Source organism: Crocuta crocuta, unplaced genomic scaffold (genome assembly GCF_008692635.1).
Source record: "Crocuta crocuta isolate KB4526 unplaced genomic scaffold, BGI_CrCroc_1.0 scaffold235, whole genome shotgun sequence".
Taxonomy (NCBI): domain Eukaryota; kingdom Metazoa; phylum Chordata; class Mammalia; order Carnivora; family Hyaenidae; genus Crocuta; species Crocuta crocuta.
Window position 1 is genome coordinate 123,129 of NW_027531285.1, and position 16,003 is coordinate 139,131.

The following is a 16,003-nucleotide window of genomic DNA, read 5'->3' on the forward strand; positions in this document are numbered from 1 at the left end:
TTTTTTTTTTTTAGTTTTAGAGACAGAATGAGAGCAGGGGAGGGGAAGAGGGAGAGAGAGAGTTAATCTTAAGTAGACCCTGTGCCCAGCACAGAGTCAGATGCAGGGCTCGATCCTACGACCTTGGATTCATGACCTGAGCTTAAATCAAGAGTTGGCTGCTCAAGCGACTGACCCACCCAGGTGCCCCTAAAGTTATTTTCTAAATGATGATTGGCCTTATTATTTTTACTGAAATGACTGGTTCTTTCCAGAATTATACCTGTGAATATTTCCAGAAACCTATTACAATTGTTAGAAAAATTTTTAAAGCTGTTTTTACATAAATATATAATATGAAAAAGTCAGTAAATACATAACTTAATAAATGATTTGGTAGTTTTTCTCAATAACAGTGTACTGTCCTGCTTAAGAAATGTTTGTAATTTTAGTAAAATGGTATGGAAGTCACAGCTCTTATCTCTGACAAAATATAGTTGAGGAAATATATATTGCAGGGTAATAGAATATGATTAAATATTCTATCAACGTCATTGAATTAAGAGGAAAAATAATGCCTTTTACTGACATTTGAAAAGGCTAAAAGTAGCAATTATAGATATATTGTGTTATAACAGTTATAGGATTATTAAACAATTTTACCATGTTAATGCCACTTGATCTTGTCTTGAAAATCCTGAGAATATAATGAGAATTTAACCTGACAGAATTATTCATTATTAGCATTATTGTTGTTAATTTTATCCCCCCCATGCATTAATCATTAGTTCTACATAAAGCTTGAACCCAAAACATTCTACAACTTATTAGAAAGACTACTTTACAATATTTTAGGTTTTCTGTCTTACACGTTGATTCAAACTCATAATTATTTAAATACTCAGTGTTGTATTTGATCATAGTTTTTCAAGTACTGAATGACATTTTTCAGAGTAACTGTTACACATATTTACAGTGTGGATTTTCCTTGTTGTGCCCAGAGATATCTTAGGCACTGACATCTTAGGCTTGTGGTTCACTTTGCAAAAAGTTATGGTATACTTAAAACATAGACTTTTAGAAGGATTAGAAATTATCCAAGAATTTTAGCTCACTAATCGGCAAAGGCCCCGAGAGGTTCCGTCGTTTTTCCAGCATTACACAGTTAGTGGCAGAACCAACAGTAGAACTTAGACCTGAGCACTCTGCTCAGTGCTGTTGCCTCAGTACCTCTCTGCCTGTCTGCTTAGCAACCTGATGAAGCAAATGGAAAGAATAGCCGCCTTCTTTTTGTTACAAAGTGCAAAAACATACATGTATCATAGCAGACACTGGAAAGCAAACTAATGAGAACCAGCTTGTGAATGCTTCTCCACCTGAAATTACCCTCAGGCAGCTAAGGTTAACAAAGTTGTTTCTGCTGAGAGAATGAGGATGGAGAATTGTTCTCTAGGCCCAGGGCAAGGTGGTTCAGAGGAAGGCCATCGATCTGGAATTTCCCACTCATTTATGAACTGTTGGGGCATGCTTTCATCAGTCTTAAGGATGCTGTCAAGGCATTTAACTGACTTTCTTGTAAGTTTAGACTTGCTATCTATTCACAGTGTTTCACAATTATATTTTCATTCTCAATTGTTGTATATCCGCTATATTTAATGATGATTAGGATTTTAGAAGGTGAAAATCCAAGTAGAAAAAGAAACTTTAATAGTTTAGTTGGCAAAAGACTTAATACTAAAGATTTGAGAAACCATGTTTTAAAATGTGGTTATTTTATATGTTAGAATGGTATTTGTTGTGTTCTTTATGGAAGTTAGACCTCTGTGAGTAATGTGAACAACATTTGTTCACTCAATGTTGTTCACTCAACAATTGTTGAGTGAGAAATTTCATTTTTATGGCCAAAAGAATAATCTGCTCAATTCCATGAGTACCATGAAGAACTAAACACTGGGAAATAGAACACAGAATGAGAAAAAGAACATGATTCAAATTCTGGATAATGAAACTGGACAACAGCATAAAGTAAGGCCAGGGTCCCCCCAACAGACCTTTCTGAGTCTGAAGTTCCTCTTCTGTGAATCATGAATAAGAATTCAGGGTTCATGGAGTTATTGAAAATACTCAGTAAGATAATATGTGGGAAAATAGCTAGCACAGAGACTGACACATGGGACTATGCTATTTATTGTACTGAATGCAGTTATTTATTAAATTATTAATTTTCCACTTTTTCTTTCATTTTCCTTCATTTTTAAATTGGTTAAAACAAATTTATATTTTTGTGTTGCCTAAAGAATGTTAAATATGAATAATGTAAAAGAATGAGCTAAACTATCTTAAGATACAAGATTACATATGAGATTAAATAGAAGAAAATAAGGATTAGAGAAAACTGAATTAAAGAAAGATTTAAAGGGGCATCTGGGTGGCTAAATCACTTAAGCATCTAACTTCATCTCAGGTCATGATCTCATGGTTAGTGAGTTTCAGCTCCGTGTTGGGCTCTGTGCTGACAGCTCAGAGCCTGGGGCCTGCTTCAGATTCTGTGTCTCCCTCTCTCTCTGCCCATCCCCTACTTGCCTTCTGTTTCTCTGTCTCCCTGTCAAAAATAAACATTAAATTTTTAAAAAAATATTTTAAAAAGGAAGATTTAAAGATAAACATGCAAAATTGATATAATTTACAATCTTCTCATTATTAATCCTATATAATTAAAATAGTCTGCTTTTAAAATGGGTGTACTTATTTATGCTAAATATTTAGAAAGATAAATTAGTGGCTCATAGTTTTTGTGTAACAGTATGCCAAGTGCAGTCCAAGGAGAGATCTGGGAGAGTTAGAAGAGATTGTGTTGCTTTTGAATAACTGCTTTACTTTTATGATTACATTTTAAAATCAGGAACTGAAGAGGGGCATCTTGGTGGTTCAGTCAATTGAGCATCAGACTCTTGATTCTGGCACAGGGTCATGCGTTCAAACCCCGCGATCGGGCTCTGCATTGCGCCTAGTGCCTGATTGAGATTCTCTCTCCTTCTGCCCTTCTCCCCACTTTGTGTTCTCTCTCTTTCTCTCTCTCTCTCAAAAAAAAAGAGATAAATAAAAAATAATAAAATAAAGTAAAATCACACACAGAAGAAACATTTGGGAAATAAGAATGTTTGTTAATTTTTAAGGTGTTATTTGAAGTAGTGTGCCACTTGCATATTTTTTCTCACAAAAATGGCAGTGCAAAAAATCTAGAGGGGAAAAGGAAAATGAATTAAATCTGTGGACAATGTGAAATAAAGAATTTATTTTTTCAAAAAAATAAAAATTCTAAAAGTCTATTCAAGGTGCAAAAGTGGTTAAGTCATGGTTTCATAGAAAATCTATATAAGCATGACAGTATAGCACTATCTGCAATTAAATATAAAAAAACCCAAGAATAAAATACAAAATATTTAAGCTCCTTAGTGCTTGCTTCATAGATAAAGAAGTTAGAACAGAGAATATTAAACAATGATTATTATTGTGAACAAGTGACAAAAACATAACTTCACTAACAAAAATAATGAATGAATGATATTGCAAATCTGAAGCTTGTAAAACTCACATATGGATCATTCTTTTTCTCTGAAATAACTCTAGAATTATTAATGAAGGCAGTAAGCTAACAGGTAAGCATAATGGAGAGGTACTCCTTTTTCCCAATCTAGATGAAATTTGGCAGAATATTGATCTAACCTAGAGAGCAAAAGTAAACCAAGCTAAAGCATTCAAACTCTAAATCTAAATGTCTGAATTTTAGTCCTGATTTGTCACTGTTTAACTCTGTGGCCTTGAGGGGCGCCTGGGTGGCTCAGTCAGTTAAGCGTTGGGCTTCAGCTCAGGTCATGATCTCACAGTTCGTGGGTTCAAGCCCTGTGTCGGGCTCTGTGCTGACAGCCAGCTCAGAGCCTGGAGCCTGCTTCACTTTCTGTATCTCCCTCTCTCTCTGACCCTTCCCTGCTCACGTTGTCTCTCTCTCTGTCTCTCTTTCTCTCAGAAATAAATCAAAACATTAAAAAATTAAATAACTCTGTGACCTTGAAAAAGTAATCCTGCTGGTACTAGGTTTCACTGTATGTTAACTGGTATGACTCAGTAAAATAAGTTCCCTAGAGGCGTCTAGCAGTTTTCTGCTATCAGAAATCTCCTGACTAATATCTGTAATAAATTCTCAATATGTAGGAGACTAATCATCAGGGAGATGTCTCATCATGCATTACTGCTTTATATATCTTCTAGCTCTAAAACTATGAAAGCATGTGAACAAAATGGAATCACAGAATTATAAAATCACAGGGTTGAACCCTTGTTGAAGTAATGTAGAATTCAGAGGTAAAAAGCAAAGAATATTGCACAACCCCAATTCATTGCCAGTTCTTTGAAAATGAGTATGTACTCTCCCCAGACAATGTAAATCACCTCTCCCTCTGAAATCTCCTGACACTTAGTATATTGCACTTTACTCAGTCACATACATAAAAGTTTCCTTCATCAGACTGTGTACCCCTCTGAATAAGGAATCATTAGTCTATTTTTTTCAGCATCTAGCAAAATGACTGATACCTTGTAAGCTGGCAGTAATGTTTTTGAACCCTACTGAAAGCTTAAATTTCAATGAACCTTTGACACATGGCAAAATCCTTCACACACACACACATCTGAGAAATGCACACAGAAAAAACTAAAGGAAGTATAACACGCATAGATTTTATAATTAATGAGCCACCTGTTGAAATTTAGTGAATATTTTATACAATTATGGTCACTATGGATATGAACACACCTTTATCCACATACACATAAAGTTCATTTTGGTTACATGTGTTTAAAATTTTCTAAATCCCATGTAAATCTAGAAAAAATTACAGTCATTTAAAATATTGGGCTAAATTATATTTTATACTATAATACTCTAGTTTATTGAAATTATAACCCAGTAATTCCTCTAATAACCATTCATTTCATTTACTTTAGAACTTTTTTTAAATTCAGTCCATATTGTATAATAAAAAAGGGCTAATTTCCTGAAAACATAATTTTATAGAATTTCTGTTTTCATTTAAGGCTATACTGATACAAAGTGAAATAGATAATTAAGGCACTTTTTTAGGATAACTCTATAAACCTTGAAATACAACTTCATAAATTTAAATTTACGTACCGAAATTTAACATTAAATGAAAAGCTTTATTTGTGCTAAATGTAAAATAAAAGAATTTTTACTGGTAAGGTACTATATCCTTTTATATTGATAGTCCCTACTATACAATGATAAAAATGATAGTAATTTATCTAAAATTTTATTGGGGCAGCAACAATTCAGTGATTTTAAAAATATTGTCTTTCTTTGTACAGTGAATATATGTAACATATAAATATATACATTTATATGCATATATAACATGACCTTTAAAAAGAAAGTATTACAAAGGTCATGAGGATTTTGGGGGTTGATTTTTTGTTTATATTTTTATAGATCAGTAGTCTTCCCACTCTGATGTTCTTAAGTATGAAATTCCAGATATATAGTTTACTCTAAAAATTCTGTTCTATATTTCTTGGTTTGTATTTCTAATTTGGTAGTTTTCTTAACTTATAATACATATGTGAAAGAAGTATACCTATTATGTTTTGTAATCCTTCTGTAAGTACTCCTTTGCTTTATTAAATTGAGGTAAAAATTAGAATTTTGAAATCTTTATTAAAAAGCATATTACTCCATGGGAAAATGTTAAAATATCAAATAATATCTACACAGGTCATTACCAGAGAAATAAGAAAGTCCACATTTGTAAGGATTTTTAAAAAGTAATTCTACAACTGATGTATTACTTCTAATTTCCTTTGGGAGCAAGCTCTGAAGCCTTGATCCAAAACAGACAAGGCCTTAATACCAAGGCATCTTTCTTTGAAAAGGGTCACCCTGAAGCCCTGATTCAATGATCTCAGAAGATGAGAGAGAATGACAAAATGAAGAAATAAGATAGATAAGTGAGGCAAGACCAAAAAGTCATTTAAAGGTCAAAAGAAGATGATGAATTCAGTTACATTATCCTGTGAAAAGTGGCTTCTGCTCATGCATAAATGCCAACATTTGAAAATCATTATCAGGAACATTCAAGGAGAAAAGGCTCTTCTTTGGTCCTTTCCAAGTACTGAACAAGAAGTTTCTTTGATATAGAATGAATTCAAATGTTAAAATGGGAGAGTATGCAACCTGGGAATTCTTATGTTCTAATGCTGTTCCTAGGTAACACTTGATAAATTATCATATTTGTGACAGATATTCATTAGTTCATTACTGCTAACCACAGACATATTTGCTTTGGCTTTAGATGGGAAATAATATCATAAAAATCTCCTTGCATCTATGTGCCATTTAGTCAGATATGGCAAAACCAGTATCTGTTAGGCCCTCCTGCCTCCATACGGTCTTCTAGATCAAAGGTGGGAGTATGTTTGGAACAGAGAGCTGAAAGAGCCTTTTCCATTGTCCCACAGAAGTATTTCTAGCTCAAGACTAGACAGTGGTAACACAGAGTGCTTAACCCAGCTCATGTCCGACAATGAATGAGAATCATGCCAAATCAGGGTGTCAGCAATTGTTATGGTTTTTCTTGCAATCTAAGTGAATGCATTCATGAAGGAGATACTGCCAGCCATTGGTGATGTTGGTATTAATGAGGGGAGGGAAATGGAAAGTTGGAGAGTATAGTGAAGTCAAGAAACAAGGACCAGCTCCATACAGGCTCCTGTTCAGATTTGGGGTGCTCTGCTTAGATAGTCACTGTGGACCCTGGCTTTTGAAAGATTAATAAACATGGATTTATCTGTAGTTAATTTAAATAGGATATTGAATTTTGTTCCTAATCTCAAATTTGGCAGACTCATAAACTAACGTTTACTTGATGGTCTAATTAGCAGAGTGTCTTTTTAACTCTTAGATTAAATTTAAGAATGGAATATATTCGTTGAATTTTCCCCTTGTTATAGAAATGATACCTTCCTCAGATCACTGATTTTCTCTTCATTCTTAAAGAGCTTTTTACCAAACTTATGTTAATATTTTTCTATGAAGTTTTTCAATTTAAATTTTGTAATTTTAGACTTGCAAAGATTATTAATTTCAAAATGGTGTCAAAATTAGGAAATTAATATTGATGTGTTACTATCAACTAAACTACAGACATCCACATTTCACCAGTTTTCCACTATTGTCCTTTTTCTCTTGCAAGATACTGTTGGTCATCACATATTGTATTATGTCTGTAAGTTGCCCTTAGTTTCTTTATACCTGTAACAATTGTTCAAGTCTTACCTTGTTTTTCATGACTCTGACACTTTTAACACACTTTGATTGAAAGAACTGATCAATTATGTTATACTTTCCCCCAAATTGGGTTTATCTGATGTTCTATCATAATTGGAATAAAATGATGTGTTATTTTGTAAAAAGAGCCCGGAAATGATCTATCTTTAATGAATTATATGAAACACTAAAGGTGTTTATCTTGCTCTCTAGATTAAGGTGATGTCTGCTGGGTTTCCTCAATGTAAAATTACCATCTTTCCCTTTGTAATTAGTAACTATATATTAGGAGAGAAATTTTGAGGATGTACAAATCCTGATTCTCCCCAAACTCTCATCATTAATTTTAGAATTTATTATTTGGAACTAGGTTGATATTTTTTGCATTCTCTCTCTCTGTCTCTCTCTCTTTAAATTCTTTTCAGTATTTAGAAAAGTGCATGTATTTGTTTGAGTGTTACCTTTGGATTTCTATCTTCACTGATGCCTTTAGTGCTGTGTTTTCTTATTTGACCCTTTAATTTCTTTTTAATTATTTATTGCCTGTATATAATAACCTTTTTCCTCTTTTGTTTCTTTTCATATGTTAGTTTAGCTGAATTATTTCTCCTTAGTTAGATAATATAACATTAATTATCCACCTTCATCCTTGTCATACTTAAATTGTATTATGTACATCCATACATTAATAAATGCTCATTAACAGTCTTTTGCAAAAGTTTTCTGTTTATTTGGATGACATCAACCTCCAGCAGTTTTTTTAAGAAAGTCTATTAGGTTCAAAATTCCTAAGCTCTTGTTTTAAAAATTCTCTTTTTAATGTTTGGTTTTTGAAGAACATCTTTTCTAGATATAAAACTCTTGGGTTCAAACTTTCTTTTACTGAGTTTGAGAAAAAAATACAACTCCATTGGTATTCTGATTTGTATATTGATTTTGCAAAGTCTGAAGCTTGTCTAATTTTTGCCCTTGTGAAATATTTGATCTTTTTGTCTGGGAACCTTGAATATTTTTACTTTATCTTTGAAATGTAATAGTTCTATTGGAAAATCTTTAGACATTGATTATTTTGGATTATATTTTCTCAAGTGTTTGGTAAGCCTTTTCAATGTGTAGATTAACATTTTTCTATCTCTGAAATGTGTTCTTGTTTTATGGTTTTAAATGTATTTAATTATTTTTTTTCTTTTTCAGGGACCCCAATTATGTGAATATTATTCTTTTTTTGTCTGTCTTCCAATTCCACTAACTTCCTAATACTCTTTGCTTCATTATGCTACTTTCATTATCTGGGTTATTCTCCTCTATTAATTTATTGTATTTTTTTAAATTTTAATTTGAGTTTATTTTCTCTAAGGCCTCTTAAAATTAGTTGATTTCTTTGTTTTCAAGATGACCTAATCACATTTTGCAATTTTTTTTCTAACTTAAATCAATTTTTTAATTTCTTTAAATTTCTTTACTAAATTCTTACATTTTATATTCATGGTGGTTTTTCATATCTTCAAATGCTTACCTGAGTATATTTAATTCTCTATAGAGTGTAGACTCATAATTTTTTTCATGCTTCTTTATTGTTTTCAGGATAAGTTTACTCAGTTGATACGCATGATTTTTTTTTCCTCGTTTAAGAAATATTTTCTCTTAGCATCACACTGCTTTTGTTCATTTAAGGGGGGGGAGTATTACTAGATATTCATTTGAATGGTGTCATATTCTACAGGACTAGGAAAATTTTGGGTAAATTAGTAGAATTATTTGTCTCTTTTATTTTCCTTTGGTGGGATGGGTAGGTTGTGAGTCTTTCAATTTTGAGTGTGTGAGGTTTCTTTTTGCCTTTTGCGTTGCAAGATTTTAAATCTCTCCCTTTTTCTTCTTTCTCTCACCACCACCTCAATGCTAAAAGACACTTTCTTTATATTTGCCTTTTTAGTTTCAGAAGAGTTATGTATTTAGAGTCCTGTGTTTTTATACTTTATCCATCCCTTTAAGCTAAACCTGTCCCTTTAAATTGTATGCCTGGTTCTTGCTGTGACATCTGATTCTTTTTTTTTTTTTAAATTAATGTTTATTTATTTTTGAGAGAGAGAGAGAGAGAGCGCATGGGCAGTGAAGGGGCAGAGAGACAGAGACAGAGATACAGAATTTGAAGCAGTCTCCAAGTGCCTGACGTGGGACTCAAACTCATGAGCAATGAGATCATGACCCGAGCTGAAGTTAAGCAACTGATTGAATCACGCAAGTGTCTGTGACACATACTTTAAAATTCCTTCTCTATTGTCTGTGCTCTGACTCTTCCTGGTTACTATTTTAGCATTTAATTAATTAATTAACTAATTAATTTATTTTTGTTAACATTTATTTATTATTGAGAAACAGAGAGAACAGACCATGAGCATGGGAGGAGCAGAGAAAGGGGAGACATAGTATCTGAATCAGGCTCCAGTCTCTTAGCTGTCCACACAGAGCCCAATGAGGGGCTCGAACCCACGAGCCGTGAGATCATGACCTGAGCCGAAGTCGGACGCTCAACTGACTGAGCCACCCAGGCGCTCTTATTTTAGTATTTCAAACTTTAGGATACTTTTAATGTTTTTGGTAGTTACTTCAGTTCTCCCATAGGTCCATTTACTAGCACTCTTCTTTGTCTTCCTTGTGTTTTTCTTCTCTGTCAGCCTTTGTTTACCTCAAGGCCTTACAGAGAGCAGAGGGGGAGCTGGCACTTGTTGGACCAAAATGTTGGGGGTTTTGAGTTTTCTTTTTACTAAGAGTTGTACAGTTTTGGCATTCATTGTCCTCAAATAATGATGAGGGTGTCGTTTTTCATAGAATTTTCATAGATGTGAATTTTGTATTATTTGGGAAGAGCATTTGGGAGGTTAATGGTTACTACCCATGCATTGTTATCTTTACCAATCTTTATATTCCCTTTCATGAAGAGTTTATAATACCTTTTATACTGATCCTTCCATTCTAAGCTCGGATTTTGTTGCTGATCCTAGGAAGGATCTAAGATTTCATCTGGCCCAGTAACACCCTTTAAATATATGATACCTAAAGCTATACTGCTGGAAATGTTAACTCAGATAATATTAGGTTTCATTCTCCAAAGAAAATGCTCTTCCCACTTTCCCATATTATCTCACTATACATGTATTAAACTTTAAGAAACCAATGAGGAGTAATATATTATACTTTTAAGTTTTATTCCCTATGTGATATAGTACAATGCTGTCAGTATAGAGCATAGAAATTAGGATCAACGTACCTACATGGACATGAAGCAGAAGAGTGCTTCTCCTTTAATCACACTAGAGTAAGATAATTGGGATATGAGTATAAGAGAAATGGAATATTCATGGCATATACACTTTGTGTGGATACTTAAAAGTAAGATTTTATAAATAGCTGACCCTAGATATAGGGCAGACCATTTCAGTGTCTATTCTATTGTTTAATTGTATTTTATACACACACACACACACACACACCCCTAAATAGATATATCTATGTATATAAAGTTATGTCTATCTACATGTTATACACAAACACATGTACACACGTAATACATACATCTTTAAGTCTATTTTATAATGTTAATTTTCTCCTGTATTTATGGCATTATTATTTTCCAATGGGGATGAGTTTTCCAAATATGAAACTTTATAGAACTGTGTAAATAAGCTTTTTTTTTACAATAATTATACAAAATAGAGATTACAGAACATTTTTTTTTATATTAACACAGATGCAAAAAAAATTGTCTGTCCTAAATGTAAAATGTCTGCCTTCATTAATTATCAGTGTCATAGTTTTTGGTAACAATAATTTCCTAAGGCAGTAGTTTATGAGATTAATTCCATTGAAAGCATATTTTTTCTTAGTTTTTTTTAATTTGGTATTTTGTGCTTTTAAATTAAAACAATGTGATTGTATATGTTATTTTAAAGTAGAAAAATTTCATGACCAATTCACATATAAATTCATGGCTCTCTGTTTTGGATCAGTATTTGCCACCAGGATCAGTGTATCAAATGTCATGTTCTACTGAAGGTTCTCTGGAAATTAAGGTCAGTATTTTCATATGTTAAAGTTTGTTAGAGAGTTATGCTACATGTTAAGTCAGTTACAGCTTCTATAATAATATATATTGGATTTCTATGAAATGTCATAATCTTTAAAAGGATAATTCTAGGGGCACCGGGGTGGCTCAGTCGGTTGAGCGTCCGACTTCAACTCAGGTTATGATCTCACGGTTCGTGGATTTGAGCCCCGCGTTGGGCTCTGTGCTGATAGCCAGCTCAGAGCCTGGAGCCTGTTTCCAATTCTGTGTCTCCCTCTCTCTCTGACCCTCCCCTGCTCATGCTGTCTCTCTCTCTCTCTCTCTCTCTCTCTGTCCCAGACATAAATAAAACATTTAAAAAAATCGAAAAAAAAGTATAATTCCATATTTCAACATACAAATTGTGAGTAGCATATCAACACACTTAAAAATTATTTACCAAAACTATTCACAATGTATCTCATAAAGAATGGGTGGGAAATGCTCTCAAATATGACAAACATAAAAGACCTAAATTACCTGAAAGTGAGAAAATTAATATTTGTCATTATGTGACATGACAATTGGATAGATACACTCTTCACATATCTCAAGTACTGAAATTGAGTATGGAAATTTTTTATTCCACAGCTACTTTCTTATGAAAGGTAATCATTTGTTTAGTAAAAGTTTTACGGAAAAGAAAGACACGTATATATCTGGTGAGAAGTCCTCTTTTAACATAGATTTTGCTTATATAGTACATGGAAAATGAAAACAATGATGTTACAGAACAGCCAGGTCAGTGGTTATATAATGTAAACTTGTAAAATCCTTGTTATGAGACCATGGCCAACATTATAAATGATATATATTGTTGGATTCATTATCACAGGCAGTGTATGCTTCTTTTTTTGTTTGTTTTTTGTTTTTTGTTTTCTTGGACAAGTCTTCCATTGAAAACAAGGAAAATTGGAAAAAACAAATATCTAGTTGACATATGAAAGAAAAGTTCTGAAATTTATATAGAGGTTTTTAGCATGAGTGAACCATGAATTTGAGAACAATATACTGGAGGAGAAAGATATACAGAGAATAGGATGACACATTAATTTAAATGATTTTCACTGAAATGATAAATATTTCCAAGAAAAAGTATAACTAGACATTTGGAAATATCAGGACTGTCCATGTGGACAAAAAGCAATCCTATTTAGGATACTGATACATGTCAGTCATATAGATTGGGAGATTGGTAGAAATATGCATACAATAGTAAATTCAAGAACAGAGAGATCCAGTGAAGGGAAGAGCCATGACATCAAATGCTTGGAAGTAAAAATATGAGGACAACACAATATTGATGTATTTAGTGAATGAAACTAAAATACATTGATGAGAAGGCACACAACTTTCAGCAACAATATATGGGCAGATTTAATCCAGAATGTAAATTTTTAAGAAGTAAAAGAAGGTGAGTTAGTGTTTGGAACTTCTTTCCTTTAACAAAATTGCAGCAGAAGAGATAATGGAGCAAGGCCTTGAAAGCTTTTGGAAGTCTGATTTTGGAAGAGTTATTGATTTCCCTCTATGTTTGTCTATGTTTTAACCACCAGAGGAACTTGAAAATATTTAGGACAAGGAAGACTAATTTTTGTAGGAAAAAGTTGGTACCAACTCCTTGAAATAATATAATCATGCAAAGAGAAAAAAAATAAGTCAGATACAAAACACAGGAAATGACACAGCCAAATGTTAAAGTGAATGAGCGTACCCTTTTAGAAAAATTGAGAGGAAAGAAATAAAGCTTGAATGAATTTATTAAGAATCTAAAGAAAAGGACATCAGTTGGCCCTAATTCATTAACATTGGAATGTTGCAATGTTTAAAAGTCCTCAGTAACATTCAGAGTATGAGAAGAAGAGAAGATTGTGATATTCCCATTAAGGAACTTGTCACTATTTCCCCCATAGATGTTATATATTCTTTTAAATAATTCGTTAGTAAATATTAAGAAATTTTTACATTTTGGGAGATAATTCATCAGAGGAGAGTACTAAAAAACCTAAAACCCCTTACAATATGAAAGTCTAAGATATAATAATCTATAGAGCTGTTAACTAGATGTTTCCAGATCCTCCACAACCTTGAAAATTCTTTTATTTAATTTTATCAGGACATATTACCCCAATTTCTGAGGCTTCTTAGGGGACCTACCTGCACATGGTCACAACTCACACAAGATTCCTTGTTAAGTTTTCACTACTTCACTTATCATCTCACCAAATACAGGAGGAAATTAACTCTTTTATAATTTGGCCAAAGAATGACTGGAAAATGGCTGCTGGGTTTCCTGTGGCCATTACTCTTATCAATGACAGTTCACGCTTTCTCCAGAGCCCTGTCCAGGACAGCCACACAGTTCAACAGACTGTGCCCTGCACAGGGATGCTGAGTTGAAGGGGTGAGTGAAGTTTAAAATTCAGCCCAGAGCTGTTGCCCAGTGTTATTCTCATCTGATGGAAAGGCATCTTTCCTAGTTCTACAAAAACTAAAAACAAACAAAACATATGGCGTAGCATCAGCCATGGCTTCTTCTGGCTGCCATGTGGCCTTTTTAACTTCTCTGTCAGAAAAGATCTTTCTTCCTCTACTTTTTATACCTTCCTAAATCTAAAGTTTCTCAACTCCTGCCGATGTGGTTTTGGGGTGATGGTAGGAGTTCAGAGCCAACTGCCAAGAAAGAATTCTTGAAGACATCTTTGGTGCAAAAAAGGTGATTGTATTAAAGCACAGGAACGGGATCTGTTGGCAGAAAGAGCTGCACTGAGGTTACGAAGAGTGACTGATTATATGCCCTCAGGTTGGGAGGGGATTAGAGACAGCATAAGTCTCAAAGGAATTTTGGAAGCAAGATTTCCAGGACCTCGAGGGGCTAGCTGTTGTTAAGAAAACGTCATTTATTCCTGTTTAGTAGAACCTCAGTTATGAGACCCTTCAGATGCATATCAGAGGCCATATGCTTGGAGTATAATTGCCAACATATACTTGGGAGTTAAAGATAAAGGAAGTTTGCAAAGGAATTTTTATGTATTTAAGGAGACTCACAGGATCCTGGGAGGGTTAGGATAATATTAAACCAAGATTCCCTTTAGCCCCTAGCCAAATGTCATCACTGAAGCAGCTGAGCTCCTAGAGGAAGGTTACTCTGCCTGTTTCAGGGATTTGTCAATGGGCTGTAGGTATAGGGAATTTACTTTTTCATTTGCCTTTGTTTCCCATGTTACCATGACAAGTACTTAAACCCTTTTACATCTTGATGAGGGTGATATTAGAACCCCAGGAACAGAGTCTACAGGTTTCTAGAGAGAAGGCTCTGGATAAGATTGCCTTTTTCTTACAGTTTACTAAATTATCCTGATCTGCACGACTGTAATCTCAGTCAACCATTTGCTTTCTTTCCTTTCCCTTGTTCTTGAGCAGTCAGGAGTGTCCACGGACGACCATACATCCCACCTGGGAAGGGGTGCTCTTAGCCTGTACCTTGCCCTCAGCTTGCCCTACACTCCCTTGTTACTGCCATCCCATTGCATTGGATCTGAGTCAAATTTTATTACCCTGCTTTGTCTAGACATCTGTCCAGGCTATATCCACTGGCTTCAACTTTTTATGTAAGCTCACAGTGGAGTGATTTTCTAAGACAAAAGGTTGTTTTTTTTTTTTTTACCCAATATGATTACTGCTCCCTGCAGTTTTTAAATAAACATTTTTAGCCTTTATCTATTATTTTCTGTTGTTTTAAGTAGAAAACAATATTAATATTTATACCTTAATTTAAAGGGCCCTTTTAGAACCATGTAGAAGGAGTTGAGATTTCTTAGCTATAGGGGTCGTCAGTGCTATATAGCCCTTCTTCAGACTGCTTGTTGCCACAGTCATTATTTTTGGAATGAGTAGACATGCATAGTGCAGGAAAATTACCAAGGGGCAATTAATTCAAAGAAAGAAGAAGTGCGGACAGTACAAAACAATATATTTTATTTCCCTGAGTAACATACAGCATTTTAGCCATGAAAGAAAGTCAGGTTTCTTTGAAGATGACAACTAGGAAGGAACAGACTCATTCAGAGCAGCTTTGGGAAGGAGTGTGAAGATAAATCCAGTCTTTCCTTGACTCAACGGAAACTTTTCTAACATATGTTAAAGTAATCCTAAGCATGATAGCTAATTTTTTAGAGTTGGTTAGGATCATCAGGAATGCAATAATATGATAAACAAAATTATCCACTTATTAATGGAAATACCATCAGGGAATTGGCTGAATATTTTTGCCTTGTTTATCTTTCTGGTAAATAGTCATAAAATCTGTCTTCAACCAAGATAAAGACACTGGACTCTAATGCCAGACTGAATTATAATTTATTGTGGAAGTATCTTGTAATTGAGCAGGCACTGCTAGGTGCTCATCTTTTCCATTGTGATAGTATTAAAACACATTTCTGTGCCTAAACAAGGAGTTTGCATTTGCTCCAGGAACTGTTCCCATATATCCTTCATTAGCAAGAATCACCAAAATAAGAAGATACAATGGATTTGTATTAATCATTTCTTTGTGGTGGTTTTCTCCAAAATAGTGCAGTAGA